The sequence below is a fragment of the Erpetoichthys calabaricus genome, chromosome 7 (genome assembly GCF_900747795.2).
Source record: "Erpetoichthys calabaricus chromosome 7, fErpCal1.3, whole genome shotgun sequence".
Taxonomy (NCBI): domain Eukaryota; kingdom Metazoa; phylum Chordata; class Cladistia; order Polypteriformes; family Polypteridae; genus Erpetoichthys; species Erpetoichthys calabaricus.
Window position 1 is genome coordinate 118,643,433 of NC_041400.2, and position 12,126 is coordinate 118,655,558.

At 38.9% G+C, this 12,126-nt stretch overlaps 1 protein-coding gene across 2 annotated transcripts in view; it reads left to right on the plus strand.

Annotated features, from left to right (window-relative positions):
• Positions 1-12,126, plus strand: part of mcc (MCC regulator of WNT signaling pathway) — a 596,286-nt gene that overhangs the window by 559,315 nt on the left and 24,845 nt on the right. The window lies entirely within an intron of this gene.

Genomic DNA, 12,126 nt, shown 5'->3' on the forward strand with positions numbered 1-12,126 from the left:
AAAGGTAAGATCCAGATGTTTTAACATGATTGTGTACTAGCCAAAAGTTAACACAGAATTGCAATTAGTCATTAAACCTTATTCAGGGACAGGTATGTAAGCTTAATACATAATAACATGAGTCTGCTGGACATCTTACCTTGTAAAAAAGTGAATGTCTGTCTGAGCCAGCAAAATGGTGAATACCAAACTGCTGCTTCATTGTAAGGGTCTCTATTTGTTTCCCCAGCTAGAGAATCTCTTGTCTGTGAGATGTGCTTTCATCAAGTGCTAGGTCAACATCTGCTGGATCCAGAGCCAAAGCATAGTCGCGGTCCTTGAGGATTTAATCATCCTCCTCCTCGCCCGGTTTGTCATCTTCCATTGGCCACTTTCTCCTCTCCCAAATCCCTGATCTTGAAAGTGGAATAGACAAATTTTTCCACTCAAGCAATGCAGGAACCACTCCCTTCTTCAACAGTTGCCGCCTTGTCTGAGACCCGGGCTTGTGAAAACCCTCTTTTCTAAAATACCAGCTACAAACTCAGGTATGGGGACTAACCTTAAACCTGTCTCTCCAGATAGCGAAGATCCATTTAGATCATGTTTCTGCATCAGAGGGAAATGTATGAAAACTAAGTACCTTGTTGTACTTACTGAAATCTCGCCATAAATGTACACAACGTTAGACTGTAAAGCTGTCTGCACACTGAAACTTAAACTTCTTTTTCTTGGACACTCTCACCACTAAACGCAAATCACAACTGCAGTGTTGGCAAAGGAAGTGATTGAGTGGGCTGAGACTTCGCCGGATGTGTGTCAGCACTACTGTGTGCATATAGTCAATTGAAAATGATTAAAATTCCAAATAAAGTGAATGAAAACATAAAATCAGGTCTTCTCTGACTAAAATCCAATTGTGACTGCAAAAGATGGTGAGTCTTCCAGTCATGCAGCAGTCAGAAGTGACATTGGTTGAGGAGAACTATCAATCTTATGGTGTGCAGAGGGAGGAGAAGAGAGAACGTTATCCCATAATGCCACCCACTGGATTGGTGGAGAATTACCATCACCTGAATCCTTAAACTGTCTCTCATGTGGACGTGTGTGACAGCTTAGAGACCACAATATTTTGCTGGAAATTTGCAGAACTGTAATCAATTATCATAATGGATTAATAAAATGGACACTGTAAATGTAGACATCCTGAAAGACTTGCAGATTTGGTTAATTGGCAATTCTTAATTGGCCCCATGTGAATCAGTGAGCCCTGAAATGGACAGACACTCTGTCAAGTGTTGATAACCCAGTGCTGTTAGGATAGGATCTGGCCCTACATGTCCCTGCATTTGATCACCTGGGTTGGAGGAAGTTAAGTTTTAATTTATAGTTATAGTTAGTGCTAGTTAGTATACCGGTTCATACCAAAAACCATTTTTTATTTTTGTTATGATATGGATTTTTCTTATACCACAACACCGGTTTAAATAGCCTAAACAATGTTCGGAACATGGCACAATGGGAAACTGTTTAAGGGGGACCTTTTTACTGGTGCACTGCTAAACACACATGCAATGGAGTACATGCATTAGTGGAGGTATTGAATGGTGCAAATGGACAGAGAACATTCCAAAACTGAAGCTGTAGCAGACGATAAAGTTGAACATGATGACACAGAAGAACTTTTGCCGAAAAAAGGAGCCGTATCTGTTGTCTGGAGATAGTTTGGTTTTAAAAGGTCCGATGTGGACCATTATGTTCAAATGTGTGAATACTGTTTCTATACTACTGGATAACACTGCAATACTGGATAATACTTTTCAATACTGTGTAATAATGTACCTGGGCACTGTGTAATATTGTGACAACAAGTTGACTTTATTCTCAACATTTCCACTTTAATGTTGACGTAAACTAAACTCATGACACTGGAATAGGTTATTCTTAGCCAATCTACTGCAGTAATTGCAGTGGAAAATGTGGTTAACATCCACTCATGTATGGGAAAAAAATACCGTTGAATACTGTGAAACCGGTATAATTTTGAAAAATACTGTGATATAGAATTTTGGTCATACCACCCAGCACCAGTTATAGTTATTGCTTGGGCTTACTCAAAATGGACTTCAAAAAGTTGAGGATTTGTTTCAAAAAGGAATCACTTTTTCACACGAAAGCAGCAATTAAACAGGAAAGTAGAAACAACAAAAGACAGCTGGAGAAGAAAAGGTAGGGAAATGAGGTGGCTAAGTAATTGTCATGCCACAATTAGTTGTTGGTTTAAAGAGGTTCACGGACAAATGTCATAGCTATTATAGTGTTGTGGTTCTTGATGTGTCACCATCAAAAAAATCATCTAGGACATCCCAACTTTCCATTTTATGTGTTCACAAAGAGAGGCTGGTCGGGAATTCCAGCTATAATAGTTAAGCTAAAGAGAACTTCCTTTACTGGATTGAGAAAACGGTCTTCTGATGGATAACTGTGGTGGCACGCATGTTAATTTGTCCAGCAGCAGGCTCTCTCTCTTTTAAGCCTACAGGCACCTTCTACAACTACATAGTCTCTGTAGTGATGTATTCAACAGAAATGTGAAATTTAGGGTAACTCAATAGTATTCATGTGCTCAGTGACTTAAGTGGATAGACATAAGTGCCAGGACCCTAAGTTAGCGTGAAATCAGAGCGGGAAGGGTCTTCACCCTTTAAGTGTCCAGCATCGCAAAATATATAAAATATTATCTCTAATATGAGATCAAAGAGTGGAGGGGGAGTTTGGGCAGGGTCCTACATTCAAAAATAGTCCTGGGTGTCAGCAAACACTGATTGAACACAACTGTTCAAAACTGCATTGTATCAGTACCCTGAACATGTCAGGTAATGTAATATCTATTTAATTATATAGTATTGTTGATTAGTGAAATTTGTGAAAGTGTTCTTTGCAGTGAATGTGCTGTGTTCACTGTTGACCATGTTCACCAAATATTTTCAGGTAAACTCACTGTTCAGCGGGCTTAGACAAGCATTTTTTTCCCAGCACTCCATGATGCTTTGTAATGTCAACATGACATCACAGAAATGTAGCATCTATGTGCAGATCTTTCACATAGGTGTACTGTACTGTCCCTTCCAGATCTGCTTTGCGTGAGCATGATGTCATGACCTGATTAGTACTGCAGCCGGCTTTGTATCCTGCATGCATTAAATAAAAAAAAAAAGAAGTATTTTCATTTGAGGGGTACATTAGCTGACCATAATGAGAATATTATGAGTACTGCAACCGGATATATAGCACTGATTCCTGTGTGCTCACTCACTTGCCATCGTGCAGTGCCTCATTGCTATTTTGTATGCCAGGTGAATGTATGCATAATTAGCCATGTGCCACAGCTACAAGTCAAAACACAAACCACATGAAGAGGGATGAAATAGTAATAATTAAAAAAAGGTGTACAGTCGACTCCATTTAAGTGCACGGTGTCCAGACAACATCACCACCTGTGCTTAAGTGGAGCGTGCGCTTAAAATGAGTGCAAGATGTCAGTCCTGAAAGTTGACCATTCAGTTTACCCCTCCTACTACTAGCCTAGTCAAACACAATAAAATATTCATTAAAATAGACCAGGATGAAGAATATAATGGATACATTTATAATACATACATACACATTAACTGCGCAGATATACATTTACTCTACCTGTACGTCTTCAGCCTTCCCTATTCTTTTTCATTTTCTGTCCGGATTGCCGTTGTTCTGCCAGTCTTGCAATATCAATTCCGGAAGTGACCGTGCAGTTGAATTTGGCTGGAGAGAAAAGCAATGGGATCAATCATGTATATTTGCTTAAGTGGATTTATCACTAGTGTGCTTATCCAAAGCTATTGCCCGTTTACTTGACTTTATACAAATGGTGACCATGCAAGTCACGTGCAGCTAAGCGGAGTGTGCGCTTAACTGACGTGCACTTAAGTGTAGTCAACTGTATTACTATTAACAAGACATTTCTGTTTTCTTGATGGAAGAAAAAAGTGTGAAGCATCTGCACAAAGAACGGAAACAAAAAAACATTTCAGCTGCACCCAGCTTCAAACAGTGGGATAGATAGATAGATAGATAGATAGATAGATAGATAGATAGATAGATAGATAGATAGATAGATAGATAGATAGATAGATAGATAGATAGATAGATAGATAGATAGATAGATAGATAGATAGATAGATAGATAGATAGATAGATAGATAGATAGATAGATACTTTATTAATCCCAAGGGGAAATTCACAATGCTGAAAAGGCTGCCACTCTCGGCGGTGCCGGATATGGTATGAGTAAGCCAGACCCATGCAGCTGTTTCATGACACAGCCAATGTGTTTCCCAAGAGCGTAATTATATATTGCTTATTTTTAGATTGTGGAAATTCATTGTATTTTATTTATGGTTATTGTTCCTTCTGTGTCTTTTGTTGTTTAAGGCATGGTGCATTTTAAATAAATTAATTAATCCATAACGAGCAGACTCCAGGCAGGCGTAGGTGCATGTGAAAATATGAATGTGCCGCTCTGAGGTTGAATGAGGTGCTTGGCTGATCACGCATTTACATGCAGATGCGAGTGGCTCAGTTAAGTGCTTCGTTCAAACCTTGAAATTGGTGACTGCGGGACGTGCACCCGGCCAAGACATCTGGGAGAACAAAAAGGAGATGGGAAAGGAGACATGAACAGAGGTAAAGAAGGAGGCAGGATAGATTTGGAATGGAGGCAGATGATCGTTAATGAGTTAATATCCATCCATTTTCCAACCCGCTGAATCCGAACACAGGGTCACGGGGGTCTGCTGGAGCCAATCCCAGCCAACACAGGGCACAAGGCAGGGAACCAATCCTGGGCAGGGTGCCAACCCACCACAGATGAGTTAATATATCCAGTTATTTCAATAAGGCTTTTTATTTCCTTATTTTGAAGTAACCCTCTATGTTGTCTTTTGTTCCTGTATTTTAAAAATACTGTGAACAGTAGCTATTTTTATGTAAATGACCTGTGGGCATACTTTCCTGTGATGTCCACAGCATGCCAAAAAAATGAGACTTATTTATTATTAACAAATTTTATGCCATCAGTTACCTTAGGAATTGTGTATCTAATTATTTAGAAAAGGCTTTAATTAATATTTTATATGAAGTGGATTTAACTAATAGTGAATCTGTTTAGCCTGAGCAGGTAGAGGCTAATTGGAGACATGCCAGAAGTATTCAGAATTAGGAAGGGATTAAAGCTGTTGATCAAAGTTTGGTTTAAATTAATTCTCTCCTGGAAGCTGAAATAAAAGAAAACTTTTTCACAAGTAGAAGAATTCAGTTTTTTTCCTCACAAGTAACTGTAAATACATCAAGTCAGTTACCTTGCAGAGTAATGCCCTGGGGACCATTAAGTCAGCTCAATACTGTTTTAGAAGCACTAGGTGAATAGGAATCGACAGGCAGTGCTGGCCTGAGCGGCATAATCTCATCAAAGTGTTTTCTTATTATACGTTCACTTTAAGTATGAGATCGAATAGTGCTGGCAGGGCTGGCAGAATAGATATGGGGTTATTTCTTAAGCCACTGAAGAAGAGGAAGATCAACAGTTTTAGACTTTATTATGTTTGGAATTTATTATTATTGGAATAACTTTTTTATCTCTGTGGTATTAATATTTTCAAGCCTCCATTTAAAAATCAATTGTTTAACATACTGTAAGTAATGTGTTACAAATGTTTTGTTTTATTTATAAATATGGAATTGCATGTTCTCTGTACTAAAATTATCATATTACAAGAATACTTTTTAATGAATTCAAGTAATCTTCTTCTAAAATACGCTACCGTGGCTGTTCGTTTGTCTGTCCGGGATTTTAAATCACCTGTAGCTCGCAAACCATTTCACCTATTGACTTGAAATTTGGTACACATATATCACATGACGTCTACTATCCGCTTTCAGGGTGATGATTTTATTACTCTTTTTATTTTTACTTTATTTTATTGTAGAATCAACTCTCAGCAGCGTGCAGCAGGGCAGCCGTGCAGCGCATGTGTACAGGCGCTGTTCTCATTCCCTACCACCTTCGCTAATCATTCTTGAGGCAGATTGAAGACTTAAGTGCCAGATTAAGTGAAAGATTAAAGAAAACATACTAAGTAATTGCAACACAAAAACTAACTTAATCAGTTTTAACGCGAAAAGATGCCGACAAAAGAAGAGAAACAGCGGACCGCTAAGGTGGAGTAAAGAAGAGCTGCTCAGGAAGCAGCAAGAGCATCAACCTCTGAGCAAACAAATGCTAAATGTACAGAGAAAGAGGATGAAAACTATGAATGCTCAAGTCAAGTGTATTCACTGCATGTTATCGTGCAGTGCGCCGTTACTGGTAATACAACGTTGTAGAATAATTTGACTGTTCTTTATAACTTATCCATTATAGCAATACAAATGCTTTACCGTTGATTTACAAGATACCTTGGTGCTGCCAGTTATTAGCCCGCAAATGTACTGGTGTAAAGTACCAATTGTAGTGAGGTGCCATAATTCTAAACAGGATTTTGATTAACCAGTGTACTTTCAATTTTGATAGACTTTAATAAAAGTTATTTAATGAGTGAGGTATCCTAAAAATAGAAGCATAAGGAGCATCCTAAAAGCAGATCCAGTTCAAGTTTGTTGTCGCGTATACATGGTATAATGAAATTTTTATTTGCACGTCTAGCAACCGTAGTGCAATAGCAACCACTGGCAAAAAATACAATGAATACAACATGTTACACACCCAAACATATACTGTATGGAAAAAGAGATTCAAAAAGAGAGATAAAGTAAGATCCCAGAGGATTCCCCATTTAATATTGAAAAGGACAAACAAATATGATGTAGGACTTCTGACACAAGTCACCCATCACCATAAAGTCTTTGTGAGCAAAAACAAATGATTCTTGTTACTAAGCTCCATCTCCTTCAGAAGCAGGTCCCAAAATGAGTGCTGACTGTGCTGTGTATGTAGGATTATATGCAGGAGGAGATGGAAGAAGTGTGGTCTGTAGAGTCAAGGTGGAGGTGACATCACTTGTCTTCAAAGGTGTTCTCCTCCACTCTAAGAAGGGAAACGGAAACTGGGTTAGTAATTGTGCATCCTCTTTATCCTTCCCCCCTGTGCTTCCCCACTCGCTTATCTATCTATCTATCTATCTATCTATCTATCTATCTATCTATCTATCTATCTATCTATCTATCTATCTATCTATCTATCTATCTATCTATCTATCTATCTATCTATCTATCTATCTATCTATCTATCTATCTATCTATCTTAGTAAGGTGAAACTAAAAAGTCTTCTAGCTTGGATTTCATTGTATACATTGTGGAAAGCAGCCCGGACACAGACAGGCAGACACCAATGGTTTACACCCAAACACGCGTTTATTATACATTATTTATATACAAGTGTACGCACAACCCAGTGCCCCTGCACCAATCACCCTCAGTCCAGGCCTTTCACAATAATGTCTCTCTTTCTGACCGCCTCCACTCCTCTCCTCCAAGCTCTGTCCTCTTCCACCTGAGTCCAGCTATCGAATGGAGGGAGGCGGCTCCTTTTATGTTCACCCAGACAAGCTCCAGCTGCCTCCTGATGAACTTCCGCTAAGCACCCGGAAGCACTCTGGGTGTTCCTGGTTTTTCTTCTGCCAGCATCTCCCGGTGTGGCAGAAGAGCTGACATCCAGGGCTCTTCAGGCATCCGGGCGCCCCCTGGCGGTGACCACAGGCCCCTATAGGGTTGAGCTTCCATGCTCTGTTCCCGTGGTCCCAATACCAACCAAGGCAGCTGCCCCCTCGTGGTCCAGAGGAGGCGTAATCTCTCTTCCGGTCCTTCTAGGCATCCCAGCTGGGTACCGCCCCCAGCTGCTCGCCACAACATTTTATTACAGTATGTCCATAGAGTCACCTGCTGTATCCATTTGAACAACATATTTCAATTGTGGAGTTCTGACAGATTCTTTCAAGTTGACTCATGAAGGATTCATGGAACAGCATCCCATGCGAGTGAAGTGCATAATTCTGCAATTGCTGAAAAAGAGATACACTACTGGCACTGTGAGACCAAAAAACCCTTCCATTCCTCAGAGGTTGTCACCAACGTTGAGGATCGCATGGAAAGGAGCCTACATAATATTAACACACAATTATCAAGGTAGACATGTTAGGTGTAGGATTAGGGTCTAAAATAAACTTCGGTATAATTAGAAGTTTTCATCTTTCAGAACAATCAAGACTGAAAGGTAAAGGTCACCGTGAAGAAAAATATAACTTTTGTTAGCCTGTGTCACCCATTCAATTAGTCAGCTCTACAGCTGTACAGTTTTATCAGAACTCTTTATTACCAGTGGGAGGTGAAGACTCACTCACTAGTAGCCTCCCGCTTTATTGTCTTTGTGTGCTATTCTCATTTTGGAGGAAAGCTGTGTATTTTAATTGAAAATGGCTTCCAGCAAGCGGCGTGTGTCAAGAGTATCCCCCGTTCTAATCAGGCTCCAAACTGGGAGTTGTAATTAGCATTATTTTGTTCTCTACAATTAGAGGCACATCTGGTTTAATTCAGGACAGTTGGCTGTGCTGTTAATTTTGCTAATTCCTCAACTCTGATTCTGAGCCTTGCACTGAAAAAAGCTCAAGTGAAAGTCTAACTATTTCCTTGATCTTTATAGACTTTCTTTGGACAGCTTCATAAATACCTGAGGCTAATTTTGTTATTTTACAGTGCACATACCGTAGGGGTCCACTTAGCATCATTATATGCCTAGCCTTTGTGTCCTCATTTCATTGTTTAATAGTTATATACATTAATTAATTTAATCATCAGAGGACATAAGATATGATAGCCCTCTAACTAAACTAATGGAAATGTTTGTGTGACCCACGCATGTTAGTGAACGTTGTTTCTGATGTTTACTACATTTCTGCAGAACAGCAAGGCAATAAAAATGCAGGGCGCCAGTGTAGTGAGTGCCCAAAATGTGCCCAAAATACACAGCTTTCTTGCTGTACTCTGCAGTAGGCTGGAATGGTCAAGTATTGCCTCACACTGAGTACCCCCAAAATAGCATGTAACGGAAAATAAAGGTTTAGAGTTTGGTGGGACTGAACACAATAAGAAGTCATACAAGTATTTTTTTTGTATTTCTTGCTTCATGCATTATTAGTGAAACCATATGGAATTTTAAATTAGTTTTTATGTGAATGGCATTAACAGTCTTGACAGTGTATGAAAATCTGCTGTTTGTTATTCCCCATATATTTAAGTCTAGCAATGTGTTAAGTCCTTATCTTTTATTAAAGCTGCAAATTGCATGGAAAGCTTTCACATTTAAAACAGAATGATTTAAGGGTTACTAAACGTTTACCAAGATGGCCGATTTAGAAGGAAATTTGATATTATAAAATACATTTTTAATAACTACACAATGCCAACATAATAGATACATTATTTAAAAACAAGGTAGTGTATTACAAAACAGAATGGCACAGGCTTCAATGATGAGGTCTTCACTGCCACCCAGTGGTAAAAGTGTTGTAAAAGCATTCTTTCAGTCCTTTTTGACTTTGCAAGGATTTATTTTGTTGTAAGTGTGATCAATTTTGGCGTGGACAAGCCCAACAAACCTCCTCAGTCCTATTCAAATAATTTCTCCAAAATAACAGAGTTGAATTTTGAAAAATAAAACAGGTGATTTACCACACAACCATGAAACATTCCAATAATGTGTTTAAAGGGGATTTTGCTTTGAAATCAGATCATTGTTATCCAGATGGTGGTGCTTATTACTATTGTAATTGCTATTTTTTATTATTATTGATCTCTCTGCCAGCCTGTCTTTACTTGGTGCAGAAGGAATCATCAAATCTGGTATGAATTCAACAGTTATAGGCTCCTTTAATGTGGGGGCCGATCACAATAGAAGATGCATTAAATGTACCGATAGTCAAAAGTGTTCAATCACATTTTTTTACTTTATCTGTGCAGTAAAAATTACATCACATTTCTAAAACCCAATTTTTATTTAATATTTAATTCATATTTTCCAAATAAAAAACTCAGTGATGATTCCAAATATCTTATTGTAGGGATTTTTATTTTCTCCATTAGAAAATGAATGTTATTTTAGCATTGACAGCTTGAGGATTTGTCTGGAATTTCCAAAATATGAATTACATTTGATAATCAATATGAACAGAAATCCATATTGCTTTGGTAGTAACAAAAAACGTAGTCTTCTATACAGTAATGTTAATTCATATGTAAATGTATTGCTTCTTAATATCTATAGTATGGTAGAAATGGTACATTTTTAAAAATGTAGCATTTCTAGACTTGGCTGACTTTTGTGGATCAAATCTCTTAATTTAATATCAGAACCTTAGGTCTCATAAAAGCCACAGCACACAGTCCTGTTAAAATGACTTTAAAAATCTGACAAGGTAGAAAAGGGCAGCCATTAGACGGGGGCCCCCCAAATGATGAGATTTTTACAGTCATGAGGTTGTCTGCTGTAGTGCAGGAAGGTTTTGTTGCTGTTTTTGTTTTTTCGGTGGTTTTCAGTGATACCTTTTGCTTATTGCTCGTCAACATTTAAAAAACATCAACTGGAATTTAACTCATTGTCACCCTCTTATAGAAATGGCAGACACGAAAAAATAACAGTTCATATTAGAAAAAAAAAATTCAATTTTTGCAGCTCTCAATTGCGGCAAAAAGAAAAAAGACGTTGCTAGTGAATTTAGAATTTCACCATCGACACTATCAACTTTCTTGAAAGACCGAGCAAACAAAGAAGAAAAATCTCGGGTTGCAAATGTATGCGAACTGCTGCATGTGGTTCAGTGATGCTTGTTCAAGAAACGTTCCTATTAATGTGGCACTCATTCAGGAAAATGTGAGGTTTCTAAACTCTCTTGGGACCTCCCCCAACTGGACAACCCACCGAAGAGCGTCCCAAAGTGCGATCACCACGTCTATGGAAGACTGTTTATCTATTGCCGGGGCAACAGCAGGCACAGCTCTGCTGGGGCTCTTCACTGAAGCAAACAGAAAAGATCTCAATGGGTGACGCAAGGAACATTGTAATTGCAGGGAACAGGATTACTTGGCCACTAACCTGGCCACGACCCTGTCTGACTGCTATGTCTCTTTATAGGAGAGTGGTAGATCACGCTACAATAAATAACCGTGCTGTTCCTGTTTCAAGCTGAATAAAGCTGGTTTTACTAAAGTACTGAGACTCAGCCTCGTGTTCTGCGGTGCAAGACAGGGACTTATAGTGTGACCATGACCTTTTAGGATTTGCTTCTCTGGTGCTTCACTGCAGCACTGTGAGCCTGCTGTTGCCCTTCCCCGGCAATGGACAAACAATCTTCCACAGACGCAGCAATTGTGCTTCGGGACGCACTTTGGCGTGTCGCCCTGTTGAATGGGGGGTGGGGGAGATCCCAAAAGAGTTCAGAAACCTCGCAATATGAAGAAGAAGAAAAGGATGATTCGGCTTCAACATACTTGTGGATTTCCCCTGGGGATTAATAAAGTATCTATCTATCTATCTATCTATCTATCTATCTATCTATCTATCTATCTATCTATCTATCTATCTATCTATCTATCTATCTATCTATCTATCTATCTATCTATCTACTTCAATATTTAGATAATGTTTGCGTTGAATTCCTCCCACCCAATTGCACAGCAGTGCTTCAGCCATTGGATTTGGGCATCATTCGCACACTGAAAGTGTATTATCGCAAGGAAATGCTGAGAAAAATTCTCGTCAGCATAACTTGTAGACAGGAGGAGATTAAAATTAACATGAAAGAAGTTATTGAAATGATTGCAAACGCCTGGAATCAAGTTAAAAAAAGCACTATAGTGACAAATACAGAATCTCATTAATACAAAATTTTCATTACAACGAAATTTTTTTAAGTCCCTGGCAGTTCGTTGTAACGGAATTTTACCTGTAGTTGTTTCTCTGATGGTCTGTAGAAAGAGGGAAAAAAGCATTAGTGCTTGTTTCCAACCCCTCGTCTCTTGTGCTTTCGCTCCGTATTGGACCCCTTGGCCGTCCCCTA